The sequence below is a fragment of the Nyctibius grandis genome, chromosome 10 (assembly GCF_013368605.1).
Source record: "Nyctibius grandis isolate bNycGra1 chromosome 10, bNycGra1.pri, whole genome shotgun sequence".
Lineage (NCBI taxonomy): Eukaryota > Metazoa > Chordata > Aves > Nyctibiiformes > Nyctibiidae > Nyctibius > Nyctibius grandis.
Window position 1 is genome coordinate 10,405,665 of NC_090667.1, and position 13,516 is coordinate 10,419,180.

The following is a 13,516-nucleotide window of genomic DNA, read 5'->3' on the forward strand; positions in this document are numbered from 1 at the left end:
GTTCTGCTCCACTTCATCCACATGTGTTTTTGTTGAGCCTTATAAAAAAGAAATGAAAAAAAAAAATGGGGAGGAGGGAAAGAGACAGATTGCTTTGCTATTGCCTGGCATTATCGCTCCTCGACTTTATCGGAGGCGGAGAGGAGGCAGCAGTGTCAAAGCAACAGTGGATTCTCTGGATGGTGCAGCCGCTCACCATGCTGCGAGTCAGATGTTAATAATTATTTAGCAGTTGAGTATGCAGGGGGCGGGGGTGGGAATTGAATTTACATGCATCACTACAGTGGCCTTTAAAAGACTTAGCATGAAAAATGCATGACTGCCCATGCATTATTTATTCAGCAATGAATAGAATTTCCCAAAGATCAGACTCACAGGTCAAGACTGACAAATTTGGCAGAATTAAGCATCATGTCTATCAGCCCAACAGCAGATATGAAGGGGAACGGTGCTTCGCATGTAAGGCATTGAAGGCATTGCTGCTTTGTTGCATAAAACTGGGTTTAGAAGGACGTGCAGGGTTTACCCTGACCAGCGCTCCCTTGCCAGCCTGCGTTTAGCAGCAGAGGCTTGTTTTTCCATTCGTCGTGGATTCAGATTGGGTTCACTCCCTCTTCCCACAATGAAAAACTTTTTAACACTAAGTATCTGTGGCAGAATCTAGTCGTTTTGATCCACGAAGCACGAAGGTTTTCTTGTGTTTATTCTGTCGCTAGCAAGGCAGCTTGAACATAACCTTGAGGCTCTCAGCTGATAAACGCCCCCAAAATTCTCTCCATCTCTCTCTTTTTGCCTTTCCAATTGTAATTCTTGTTTGAAAATAATTTTGTGCAGTCTCTAGTCCAGCTGCCTCCAGAATACCAATGAAGTACATGTGAGACGGCAACTCTATTTTTGCTAGCGGGCCTGATCCAGTGTTAGGCAGCCTGCAGACACTACCAAATATGTGTTTCCCTCGTATACACCCAGGCACGTGTTCATCACTCCCGGCATGCCAGTACCCCTACAGACCAAACATCTAAGCGAAATCACTGCTGCCTGACAGTGCTTCCCAGCGGCAGGGGGAAGAGCTGGACCGTGGAGTGTGGGGATAGCTCTGCGTGCAGAGCACCCAGCTCCGAGCTCCAGCCCAGCATCGCCAAACCTCGTTAGCTAATGAATGGGGGAACATCTGGTCAGTCTGTGGGCTCTCATTCTGGGAAGATAAATCAGAAATGCTTGGAGTTCTCTCCCTGTTGTGACAAGAAATCCATGAAGACAGGCATGTATCAGTTTTTTGTACAGCTTGGCAGCTTATTAAAAAGGACCATGTTTAACTTGTGTGAGGGTGTCCTTACAGAGTCATTTGTTAACCTGTTTGCTTTTGAGCTCTGCTGGGGAGACCCTTGACATGGAGGGATGAGCTACAGGTTTTAAAGTCTAATAAATACCTACCCATTGCTTAGAGATGGGAGGAACAGATCTGCAATTTCTGTTATTTTTCTTGCATGTTTTGAGTGGGAAGAAGTGCCTCTCTCTTACAGCTGCTCCAGGGAGCCTGCCCCAGCGGGACCCCATGGAAAAGGGTAGACAGACCCAGGCCACCCCAGCAGGACCTAATGGAGGCAAATGGCCTGGGGGCATGAGGAGTGAGAGGGTTATGGAAGGGATGAGCTGGATGGAAATCATCACAATTTCCATGGCAAAAGCCAAGCAGGGCAGACAAGCAAAAAAGGCAGGTGGGGAGTGAAACAGAGACAAGGCAATTTGAGGAAAGGAGAGGCAAATGGTGCAAAGCACTACCAGCTGCAGGCTGGAAGAGTGCAGCCAAGTCCCTTCTTGCTTTGGCTCACTCCCATCACATGTAAGCTTTCCTGACTCTGCACACGCCTTTCTCTGTGGAGGGCTGGGAAATGCTGCTTGGATCAAATTGATGCTGCTGCTCTGCAGGCTGTCTGTCTCCCACGGGGACAGAGGGCTCGGGGGATAGATACGTCATGGGAAGGGACAGCAAACATCTTGTGTCCTACCACTGTGCCCCATTCTTTGTGCAGAGGGGTCCATATTATGAGCCCTAGTTCTGCATTCAGAAAGGAAATGAAAAATAAGGTTGTGTGATGCACTCGCAATCCCTGCACACACTAAGGGAAATGCAGTTTATCAGCTTGGTGCACTGTTATTCCTGTATAAGGTCAGTGAGATTTTCCCCACCACCATCCCCCTCACAAGTGCCATAAGTGCATAATACACTTCCTACAAGTACAGAAGTATCTCAGGAGCAATCTACTCTTGAGCTTGCTTGAAAATTGCTGTTTGCTGTAAGGGTACCCAAGGGAGCACTGCTCTCTAATATTTGTTTAAAGCAGACTGGTAAAAGTAAAGTAATGCCCTTACTCACTTTCTGAATACAGGCTGTTTCCCACAACATTGGGCAAAATTGAATTGCTGAAAAAATAGCAACAAATTGCTCTGCTCTGGAGTGAGGGATCCCAATCCAATCAAAACACAGGTAGAGGGGTGAAGCCTATGCAGGAGGCAAATAATATCTACAGTTGGCATTTGATATGGTGCTTATAGCAAGGTTGCCTGCCTAAACATGAGCTGGGTTTTGGTTTGTTTTGTTGCCTGGTTAGGATTTTGTTTGTTTGTTTTTAACACAAATACATGTCTTATGAGAACCTCAGAAGAGGGAGAAAGCATCTGCAGTGGCAGTGGCTAAAGCCAAGATGAGCAGAGGCAATTTCGGAGTCTCAAGTTCTAAATGCCTTTAGGAAACAGTCCAGTGGGAAAATGCTGTCAAGGTGATATCACTTGACATGCATGGACTTCTATAATGAAGCCAGTGGGAGAAGGAGGAATATAGGACCGCCTGAGAAAAGCTAGAGGCACTGAGTTTCTGACTGCCTCATACATATAACTTTCTGTTTCTACACAGGACGGGCTTAGTAAGTGGATGGGGTGATGGAAGGGCTGTTGCTCCACCATTCGCACCTCCCAGTTAAGGGTTAGGGAAGCCTGGGCAGACCCTCCTGCCCTTCACCCACCTCCAAGCTGCATCCAGAAAATAATAATCCTCTGTGCCTAAAACATCTCCTTTCACACTGAGGCTGCTGCTTTTCCGTGCCCATGCTCTCCTACGCAATAGTTGGTCTGATGAAGGTGACATAGCTCGTACATAGAAGCGGTTTTTTCCTTTCCATTGAAGTTGCTCAGTGTCATTCTCTCCTCTTGTACAGCTGCACACTTAGACTGTCTCACTGAGGCCTGATCATGTCCACCCTCACTGATATGAAGTGGTGCCTTTTCACACAAGGTCCCTCAGCAGCACTCCAGCCCTGCTCTGCCTTAATAACAGCAGTAAAACTCAGCCCTGGAAATCACCCATGCAAGGTAATAAACCTATGTGAATCTTAGCATTAATGTTTGTGAAGTGCTTTGAGATCCCAGCAGGGAAGTTGCATTACAGTGAAATATTAAACTACACAGATCCCTACAACCTTGCAGGCAACCACCAAGTGACCTGAGAGGCTTTTTGTTCTTCCCCAGCCTCCTAGTTTCACTGTACAAGCCATGGTTCACTAGGTACAAAATCACCTGCAGTTCAGTTGTGAGGAATATCTTCATACCACTTCCAGGCATTAAGAGAGGGCAGGTAATGGAATGTAATGCAGAATCTTTTGTTGCTCGAGTCATATTTGTCATTAATTCAGCTGCCATTTATAGATGCAAAGAGGGAACTAAAGTGACTGTCCTTAAAAAATATATCGGTTGAAATAATTCTAGGCATTGCTATTCCTATTGCACCCTGACATGTTCGATGTTACCAGAATGGCTCTGTGAAATGTCCGTGGATGTACGAGGCTATTTTCATAATTCACTTTTGACACACATTCTGGGCTTCTGCTTTTACAGTGGACTTTTGCTTCTTGCCTTTAATCATTTGGATTGTATCACTTTGGATTGGATCACTTTGGATTGGATCACTTTCTCTGCATTCTCATCACAACAAGCAATCATCCCAGAACAGGTATATATCTCTCCTGAATTCAGTACTTCTGCACATTCCAGGCCAGTGTCGATTCATGAATTCTTAATGTGCCTTGATTTATCCTTATGGACTCCAACCATTTCAGAAACATTCAGTGTTGCACCCAGAGCTTACCCTGGGTTCTTTCAGAGTTGTGTGTTATTAGGTTATATTGGATCACAAAATCTTGACAACCAACTTTTTTGAAAGATTTCTTATAACACTTTGTAATTACTCTAATAAGTTCCATATGAAGATCTCCAAAGGTACATTACCAAATGAGGTTTGTGGCACTTGTTGAAGGTGTATAAATATTATTATTCCCACTTTATGGGTAGGGAATTTAAATAATGAGGAGAAGAGGTGACGTATCTAAGGTCATGCTGGAACTACATTGGAGACGCTAGGATAACATGAAATCAAATACAGCTCTGACCTCCTAAATCTCACTTCATTAATTTGAACTCTGAATGATGCATCCTTCTTATCCAGAGGGCTGTACTTTGATGTACTACCACTGGGGCTTTTTTCTGAGGATCAAAAGGGCTATGAGCCATGTTGAGCTTGGTTGAAGTTCTGCGTCTTGACTACTCAATGGCTAGTAACACAGAAATCAGTTTTCTTTATTTGAAAATGTAATTGCTAATGTAAAGAAAACTGAGTCATACCAAAAATGTTTCTTTCATCCATTTAGTGAGACGGGCACGTTGTGTCTCTGCTGCCCTGGAGATCTCTGGCAATGAAAACTGGGGGTACCTGCGCAGGTGGCCTTTTGAACTCTGCATAGCTGAGAGCTTGTTTATGTCCCTGCAAACAGAGCGATTAGTGGACTTTAATCTCAGAGCTATTCCTTTTGTGTTCACCTCTTATTAACCTTTAATTATGCCTTCATGCTCACTCTCACAGGCTCTGTAATTCACCATGAATTTAGTTGTGTGCCCCAAATCAAAGGCAAAGGCACATAACTGTATTAAGGTCAATTATCTTGTGCTACAGTTCTCCAGCAAAGTGAGCTGCTTCTGGTAAAACGTATTATTAAATAGGTGGTTATTCAATGCTAAAGTTGCTTTAGTTATGCTTTTTCCTCAAAGTAACACTAACAGGTCATCAGCATCACAGAGGATTGCAGTGTTGGAGACAACAGGGCAGCCAAATCTCAGTGCATGCCTGTGATCAGAGTTTGAAATTCATTAAAAAGGAATAGTTGATGGCGGACTATGGTTTTATCTCCTTCACAGCCAGTTCTTCTGGAGGGTTTAACATCTGAACCTATCAAAGTTTTGCAATATTAATTAAGTCATTTAATGCCCCGTCAAATTAGTATGCATTTCACAAATGAAAATGGAGCCCTCAAAGTTCAGTTTGTCTAAAGCCAGTCTGAACATCAGTGGCAAAGGATCATAAAAGCTAGAGAGGGAAAAAGCCTATGAGAACATTGAGTCACTTCTCTTTTAATGCAGGATTATTCTTAAAGAATAACAGGCTGAACTGTATGCAGTAGAGGTTTTAAAATCCCCTTTAAAAAAATTAAAAGTGTTAGGGTGATTTATGTATGGTGCTAACTGGGAAATCAGTCTGTACCTTTGTTTTATATCTTAAAAAATGCCATAGAAATAAAACACCTATATAAACGTGAGGAACTTTGTCAGGTAGAGTAATTAGGGAACACCTTGATCTGTGAAAGATGAATTCTGCCTTCTATACAGCAGTACAGATTTCAACAGCTAGCAGGGGATTTCTGAATTGCACGGTGTTTTCACAGCTGAGTTTCCCAAGGAACAGCCAAACCGCAATAGATCCTTGTGCTGAACAAAGCAAACACACAAACAAAGACCAAGACTCCCAGAGCTGAGTTTTTCATCCCCAATAAGCCACAATCAGTGAGGAAGTTGTGTACACACTTGACTTTGGGTGAATGAATGGTCAGGTACATACTGGAGCCAGGCAAGAGATGATGTTCCCAGCTGAATTGGGATCAATTACTGGTTTGCACCTATTACAGATACTCTTCATTTCTGCTGCCTTTTCAGATAGGTGGCTGTTGTTGGAGTTACAGACGCTTCTGCTGTTTGTTAAAAGCTATTGCTGTGTGTGGCCAAGCAATGTTGTTTATATATCAGCTAAAAGCACCTGCAAGGTCCGGCTGTATTTCCCATTGCACACCATTTTGCTGTGCTATGAAATATCACTCAGATATTTCTTTTTAGTAAACATCACACATATGGAAAAAAATGCACATGGAAAATGTTGCTGTTTTCATTTACACAGTCTAATGCAGTGACTTTTAAGAGAGAGATAAAGAAATTGTACCACTGTGTCAAAACTGAGCTTGGTAATGGAATCAGAAAATACTTGCAGTTTAAGAGAGCAATGCTTCAAATTCCAGGAATAAAGTGCACCTTATTATGAGCTGAAGGTCTATGGATAATCTATTATCTGGAATCCACAGAGGATTCAATAGGAAAGCCATTGTTGTATTTCCGTTATACTTGCTGGAATTCAATTTCTTTTTGTATTCTTCTTTGACATTAAAATATTGATGTTTACATCACTAGTACACCTAGGTGCCAAAACTGGTAATGGGAAGACAGTGGACAGCAGCTAACATGAAAATTAGGAGAAAAATAAGTTCTCTTCTAGGAGATTTATGGCTCCCAGTGGTCTTGTCATGTGAGGTGGCTTGTACTGCTTTAGAAAGGAAACTTATGTTTTTACAGCTCAGGATGGGAATCAGTTTAGGATTTTAGACCTTTACTGAAATAGCCTTGCACTTTCTTTTTAATTTCCTTACAATGTTTTTGGTCAGGATAGTCCTTGAATCTACAGTGCTAGAAAGTGTCATCTTTCTGTCAGACCTGGAATAATTCAATTTCTATGTGATATGCATCAAACTTCCCAGGCTGCCAACCGCTGCCACGAGGCTCAGCCACACCGCAGGCAGGATAGGGCCCCTCATTACTGAAGTTCGCCCCAGGCACATCACAGTGGTCTGAGCCTGGACTCAGGCTCTGTCTTTCCAAGGGACCCTGTTGCAGGGGGCTCAGCCCAGCAAAAAGGAGACAGCCCCCAAGGACCTACAGTCAGCAGGCACACACAGCACCCGGGTCGACACTTCCTAACCCTAAACTTGAGCAAATATCTAAATAGAGCATATCAATTCATCTCATCTTGATTTAAAGCCAGGATTTCTGGACTCTTTTGATCACTTGTTCCAACAGTAAAGTGCCCTTTCTGTTAAAAAAAAATAAATTTTAATCATTTTATTTCTAATTTAGTCTTTGCTGAATTCAACTTCCAGCAATTTAATGGCTTTGTCTGTTAGAATAAAGAACCCTCTTGTATCAAATGTTCTCCCTATGTAGGTACTCACAAACTGTGATTAAATTGTCTCTTAATCTTCTTTCAATAAGCTTAATTGAACATCATAATATCAGTTTAATCTCCCAAAAAGGGCGACCTCTTGATAAGTGATTTTCCAAAGAATCTTGAAGTCACAGGAACAAACAAAGTGTCCCAGTTCCTTCCTCCTCTTTTTTTTTCTTATGGCCTGTATTAAATAAAAACAAAATATGTGGCAAGGAATCTGTCTTCTGCCTGCTTAGTTGAAGCTCATTTCCAAGGCAGGTTGATGATATGACAAAACAAAATATTAGAAGTCCTCCATGGTGCCAAGGTGCTCTTGGCACTGAATTAAAAACTAATCTGAATAATGAAAGAAATGGAATAAATTCTGAGATATGTGGATAGGAGATATCCTCCAAGACATCTTGGTAGAGCTATTAAATGGTAACTGGTTATCTATTATCACTTTCACAGATTATAATTGCTTTTCCCTCTTTATGGCTGTTTTAAGAGATTGCTATTTCTCTTTCCCGGCGGCAGGCGAGCTCCCTGCCAGGCGCTCCCTCTCCTCACCACCAGCCAGTGCTGCTCATGGGCCAATGGAGAGGAGGGAGCATCTTCCCTGGGGACGGGAACTCCTCCAGAACCCAAGGAGGAATCCACTGGAGAGGTTCCCACGCTGCCCATCTCCCCTGGCCGCTCACCCCATCCCCCCCCAGCACCTCCCCGCCTCTGCCTGGGATGCCCTGGGCCAGGGACCACTCACCTGGCTGCGCTGTCAGAGAGGGGTCGGCAGTCTCCGACGAATGCAGGGGCCAGGAATAGAGCTGGAATTACTGTGTAATTCTGAGCTTTGCAATGTGATGGGAGCTGACGCCTGGTATTTTATGTTCTAATTCCTCATACAGAGTCAAGGACTAGAAGGTGCTTTTGCTTCTTTTCCCCTATGAGATCTTTGCAAAACTCTCTCTTCTTCTGTTCACACTGAAAGCAACCCCAAGCCATCAAACTCTCGGTGTTCCTGCCTCTGTGTAATCCTAAGTTAAATACACAATGTGATCTAAGGGTATGTAAACAGCTGTCCCTCCCGGTGCAGTGAGAGAGCTTCTGTTCCCAAGACAGATAACAAAGCTCAGCATACTACAGTTTCCAAAATAATCTAAAACTTGTCAGACATTTTATTGACGCCTTAGAAATAGAGGCGTCTACCCAGCAGCCTGCCGACCTGTTCCACTGATAATCAATCCCACATTGTGCTGCTTAAAACACTCGCAAGAATCAACACTACAGGGAAGTCCCCAGCCCAGCTGGAGGGCTCTTAGCTCACCATGCAAGAATACGGCTGGTGCAGACATCTTCCTCTCCTGTTAGAAGACTTTTAAATGTTTTTTAAAATTTTAAATTTTAAAATTTTAAATTTTAAAATTTTAATTTTTTAATTTTTTTTTAATTTTAAAATTTTAAAATTTTAAATTTTAAAAACTATAATCTCAGCCCAGTGCAATACAAGAGATGTTTCAATCAATAAATTGCGGATGCCCTTCCACAGTTGCCTTGTGCAATCGTCAGCAATGCTGTGAAACACTACCAGCGACAAACAAATGGGAAACACAGAAAATGAGCAATGGTTGGATGTCAGCTTTGCTTTGCTGTTTCTTCCACTGCCTTTGTCAGTCATTTTGGCAAGGTGTCAAAAGCTGCAGTGTTAGTGTATATGCAGAGTTGCACCCCCTCTTACGCGTGTATGTCTGATTTGAACATGTTCACTGAGAATCTGCTTCCCTGTGAATCCCTGCACATACATCCTCCTGCTTCAGCCATGGGTAGGATCGGAAATAGCATCTGTGTGACAGCTTTGAACAGATGGAAAATACTAGTGTCAATGTCTCAATTATTAAGCTTCTGTGTATTCCCAGTGATTGCTGCCATGCTCTAAAGAGCTAAATGCATGCACTAAGCCTTTCGTCTAGACTTCCAGGTGTTGCTGGGTTTTGAGTTCTTAGTTCTGCAGAGCATTACTTACAGTAGCTGATCCGTTGTAGTTATTGGTATTTTCTCTTTGACACCTTAACTCCTTCCTAAATCTCTGACATAAATACATCCCCAAACAAATGTCTCTTGCTCTTCCACTACCATTTTTATGTACTGCCAGAGGGCATGCTGCAGGCCATCACCAAAATAAAACATTAATTGCAAGTAGATGTTTTCAGTGCAAAAGCCTTGATGGAAAAAAAGGTACTTTGGTTGCCGGTGGGAGTCCGTGGAACTGCAAGTCTCCGGGTCTTACATCTGTGTAGCCCCAGGTGGCTTTGAGGGGAGTCTCCACAGTTGTGCACATACACACACAGAGCAGAGAACATAATCCTGTAATCTGGTTGTATCTGGTGCTTAGTTGCCAAGGAATTGCCCGCATTACAGCAGTTGCCAGGTCAATGAAACTCTATAGTCTTTGGTGCATATGCACGAGAAACTCTGAGGATGTCAGTGAAATTCCCTTTGAGTTTGATGTTAGGCAGGGGCTTAACTGGGCCTTACACTGGAAAAACATCTGTAAACATTCAAAAAGTCAAAGATGCATTGCTCTGAAGAGCTTAAGAATATTTAGAACAAATTTCAGGAACATATGGTCGCTGCACCTTGGTTTCTTTTTTTCTTGCTAATCTGTTTCTGTTTGCCCATTCATCTTATAATTAACAAACCCAGTGGGATAAGTCATTGTTTCCAGCAGCTTACTGTACAGTTCTTGGGACGATGGCCTGGAAACTCAGTACAATACTGTTTATCAGCTATTTCCCATACTCTGGCAGCCAAATAAATATCCCTAGAAAGTGTCGCTGTTGGTGTTCAGTAAAGTTGTTGTCCACTTCTTGAGGTGCTATAAACTCTGAACTACCCGCGCTGTGCCTCACTAGGCTGTTGGACCTGGCAGGGGGCTGTTATGGCTCCACTACTCAGCCTCATCTATGGGGATATTGATTATTTATACCCCAGCTGCCTTAAAACTAAAGCAGTTGAGAAAGCAAAAGAGAAAAGCAGCATTCCCAAGAAAATGTCTGAAGTGGGTCCAGCTTGTGGTTCCTTCACGCTGTGAGTCTCCTTCAGGAAATGAGTATTTGAATCTCTTATTCTTAAGGGAAGCACTTAATCACAAGCTTAACTCTGAACAAGCTTAAATGGTTTGCTGGATTTTCTGACTGAGGGGAAAAAGAAGGTAGGAGGAAAGAAAACAGCATAGAGGAGTCCAAAAGAACAAAAGAGAAAGCAAAAAAAATAAACTAAGACACCCGGAAGAAATACAGTGCTGCAAGGAGGAATAAAAAGTTGCGTATTAAATTGGGAAGGGGGGTAAGGAGAATTCAGGCGTAGCTGAAGGAAAATAAGAGCAGCACAGGTCAAAAAAAGCAACTCCCCACAAGTCTGGAAATAAAAATCGAAGGCAATAAACTCATCTTAAACTTGAGTTGATATTCTAGTGAGTTAGAACGAATTATTTGTACTCTACAGCCCACTTCACGTTTTCCTGATACACAACTGGAACGATTATTATTATTATTATTATTATTATTATTATTATGAGTAGTTGGTTTCTGGGGGAGTACAATAAACCAGATCTATTCTTCCCATTTCCCCTTCATGCTCCACTTCTGCAAGATGAATGTGAATGAAATCAGAGCTCTGACCCCAGCAGTTGCACCCGCAGCACTGTGAGGCTGCGAGATGTCGAGTCACCCCAGGTATTAGCAGGTACCAATGCTTTGGTGCCTTTCCGATGCTGCAGTCACTGAGAGCCGAGCAGCCTCTCTGCTGCTCCTGCCTGTGCTGCTCTTGCTCAGCTAGCTGAAGATGGATGTTAAAAATCCCGTATGAGAGGAGGATGTGCTGCAATATGCTGCTATATTCTGTGCTAGAGCTTATGCCATGCTGCAGAGCAGCAGCGTACGTCATATGTGCAAACCCAAAGTGCACAAACAATAAATATAGTAACAGAGTTCTTATGCCTTATCTTCAAATACATTCCCAGGGTAGCACGTGCTGTGGGGTAGTGGAAGTTGCACGGATGGGATATTCAGGGCTGTAGCAAGGGAGGAGCAGAGAAGCAGTCACAGGTCTCTTAGTGGGACCCCAAATTGCCTCAGCAGTGGTGTCTTACCTCAGCAAGATGCACTTGTGGTGGTACACCCAAGAGTACGGAGAGAAGAGCTGCCTTTGCCCCTGCTGATTGCAGGGGGTCAGGAGGGGTAGGAGACATTTATCCTAGGACAACAAAGGACCTTATTATGGTCTTAAACATATTCTGTTCTATGACACACCTTGCTGCTCAGCAATCCTTCCCTGTAGAAAACTGCTGAGCTTTAGGACTCAAATCCTTATCCACAGCAAGCGCACCTGCTATTGGTGCTTATTACCTAAGTCTGTGATGCCAGAAAGAGTTACTGAAGTTAGGAGGAAAGTAAATTTTCATATCTTTTGCAGTTCCCTGCCCTGCTGGTTCTCCTCAGTGCATTTGGGTTTCCTAGGCTGGCTTCCCACCGGGGTTTATCTCCTCAGGCCAACATGAAAACACAAAAGGCAGCAGCTTTAGTTGCAAGGGGTTCAGCCCAGGCTGATTAGCAGAAATCCCCTGTGTACCCCAGAGAAGGCAGCTCCTGCAAACTGCAGGTAAAAGCAAAATGGGCTGCGTGACCTGCAGAGGACAATCTGAACACAGCGAGGGAATGTGCAGGCTCCAGGCAACAGAAAGCAGAGCTCGTTTGGGGAGCTTAGAAACTGAGCAAGCCTCGAGTAAGCGGAGACATGGACATGAGCAGAGGCAGTTCCCTGTAGAAAGAGGGTTGTATATGATCCTCTCGTTGCTAGGCTGAAGGCTGGGGAATACAGGTGGTGAAACAGCAAGGGAGCTGAGTGTATTCAGTTATTAGTCAAGGACCCCTGCGGTTCAGCAGGCTGCAGTGCCGCAGGCAGCGAGCTGCTGCAGAAGGGAGGAAGAGGGGGAGCAGGGATGTAGCGAGGAGTCTGGGAATGGATGGCACAGTGCAGAGCCAGGGACCTTCATTTCTGCATGAACTTTAACCTTCTGGTGCCTTGCATGGTCTAAACACCGAAACACAATCAGGAAAGCAGGAAATACATGGAATAAGGAGCTGTCCCTCAAAAGCCCTAAATCTGTCCAGAGCAGCCCCCTCTCTCCCATCTCAGAGCATCAGTCAAGGCAGACAAACTCACGTAGGCTCTTTGCCTGCGGGAAGGAGCTGAGAAGGACAAAGGAAAGCGTTCCTCCAAACCTTGCACACGCGCGGCCAAGAATTTAATTACATACTATCTTTTGAGTCTGCCCCATACCTTGCTCCCTCAGGGGCTTGATGATTTTTTTCCTCATTGAAACTAATCCCCATCACCTTGTTTGGGCGGTTTAACTCCTTGGCTGGCCCAGGTGCCTTATTGCTTCTGCCAAGATACTATTGCATTCTAAAATTCGTGTTTCATGACAGAAGACTCCTGATGATACAGGTGACTTTGCTCAATGAACTAGAGCAATTGGGAAATAAGGAGGACCTACCAAAAGAAAAAAGAACTGTCTTGCAAATCCAGTGGATCACCTGTCACTGGATGTCTGTTTTCTCAGAGGACCTGTGCTGTGAAGATGATGTTCTGTAGGTAAAACAGAAAGTCATGACCAGGGGTGTCCCTTCTGTTCCTGGGGCTTTGGAGTCATCCTTCCACAGCTGCTAGGAAATAGCATCTTGTGAGCATCTGCCAACAGTGACAATCTGCTGGTCACAGCACGAGATGGTGGGTGTGTGATGTCAGGGATATGGGTAAAGATGCATAGTTGATCTTTGACATGAGAGCAGATCTGGGAGATCTTTGGTGGTATCTCACAGGCTAGCATTTGGGGCTATCCCCAAAGGAAAGAGGTTGGATTCCAGCTGCTTTGCTGCTGTTTGTTTGAATGCAGGTAATCCAGTGTGGCTCAGAGACACTCATTCCTCACAGGCAGGGGCATTGCTTTAGTTTTGATCATTGTGCAGTTTATGCCCAGCAATCCTCATCGCAAACTCTGCATGCCTGCAAATTTGTCCTTGTTTTGGGTTAAAAAGTAGAAACTTCAGATCTGACTTAAGAAAGGAGCCACTTGGAGAATTTGTTTTTGGGATCCATTAGTGAGCT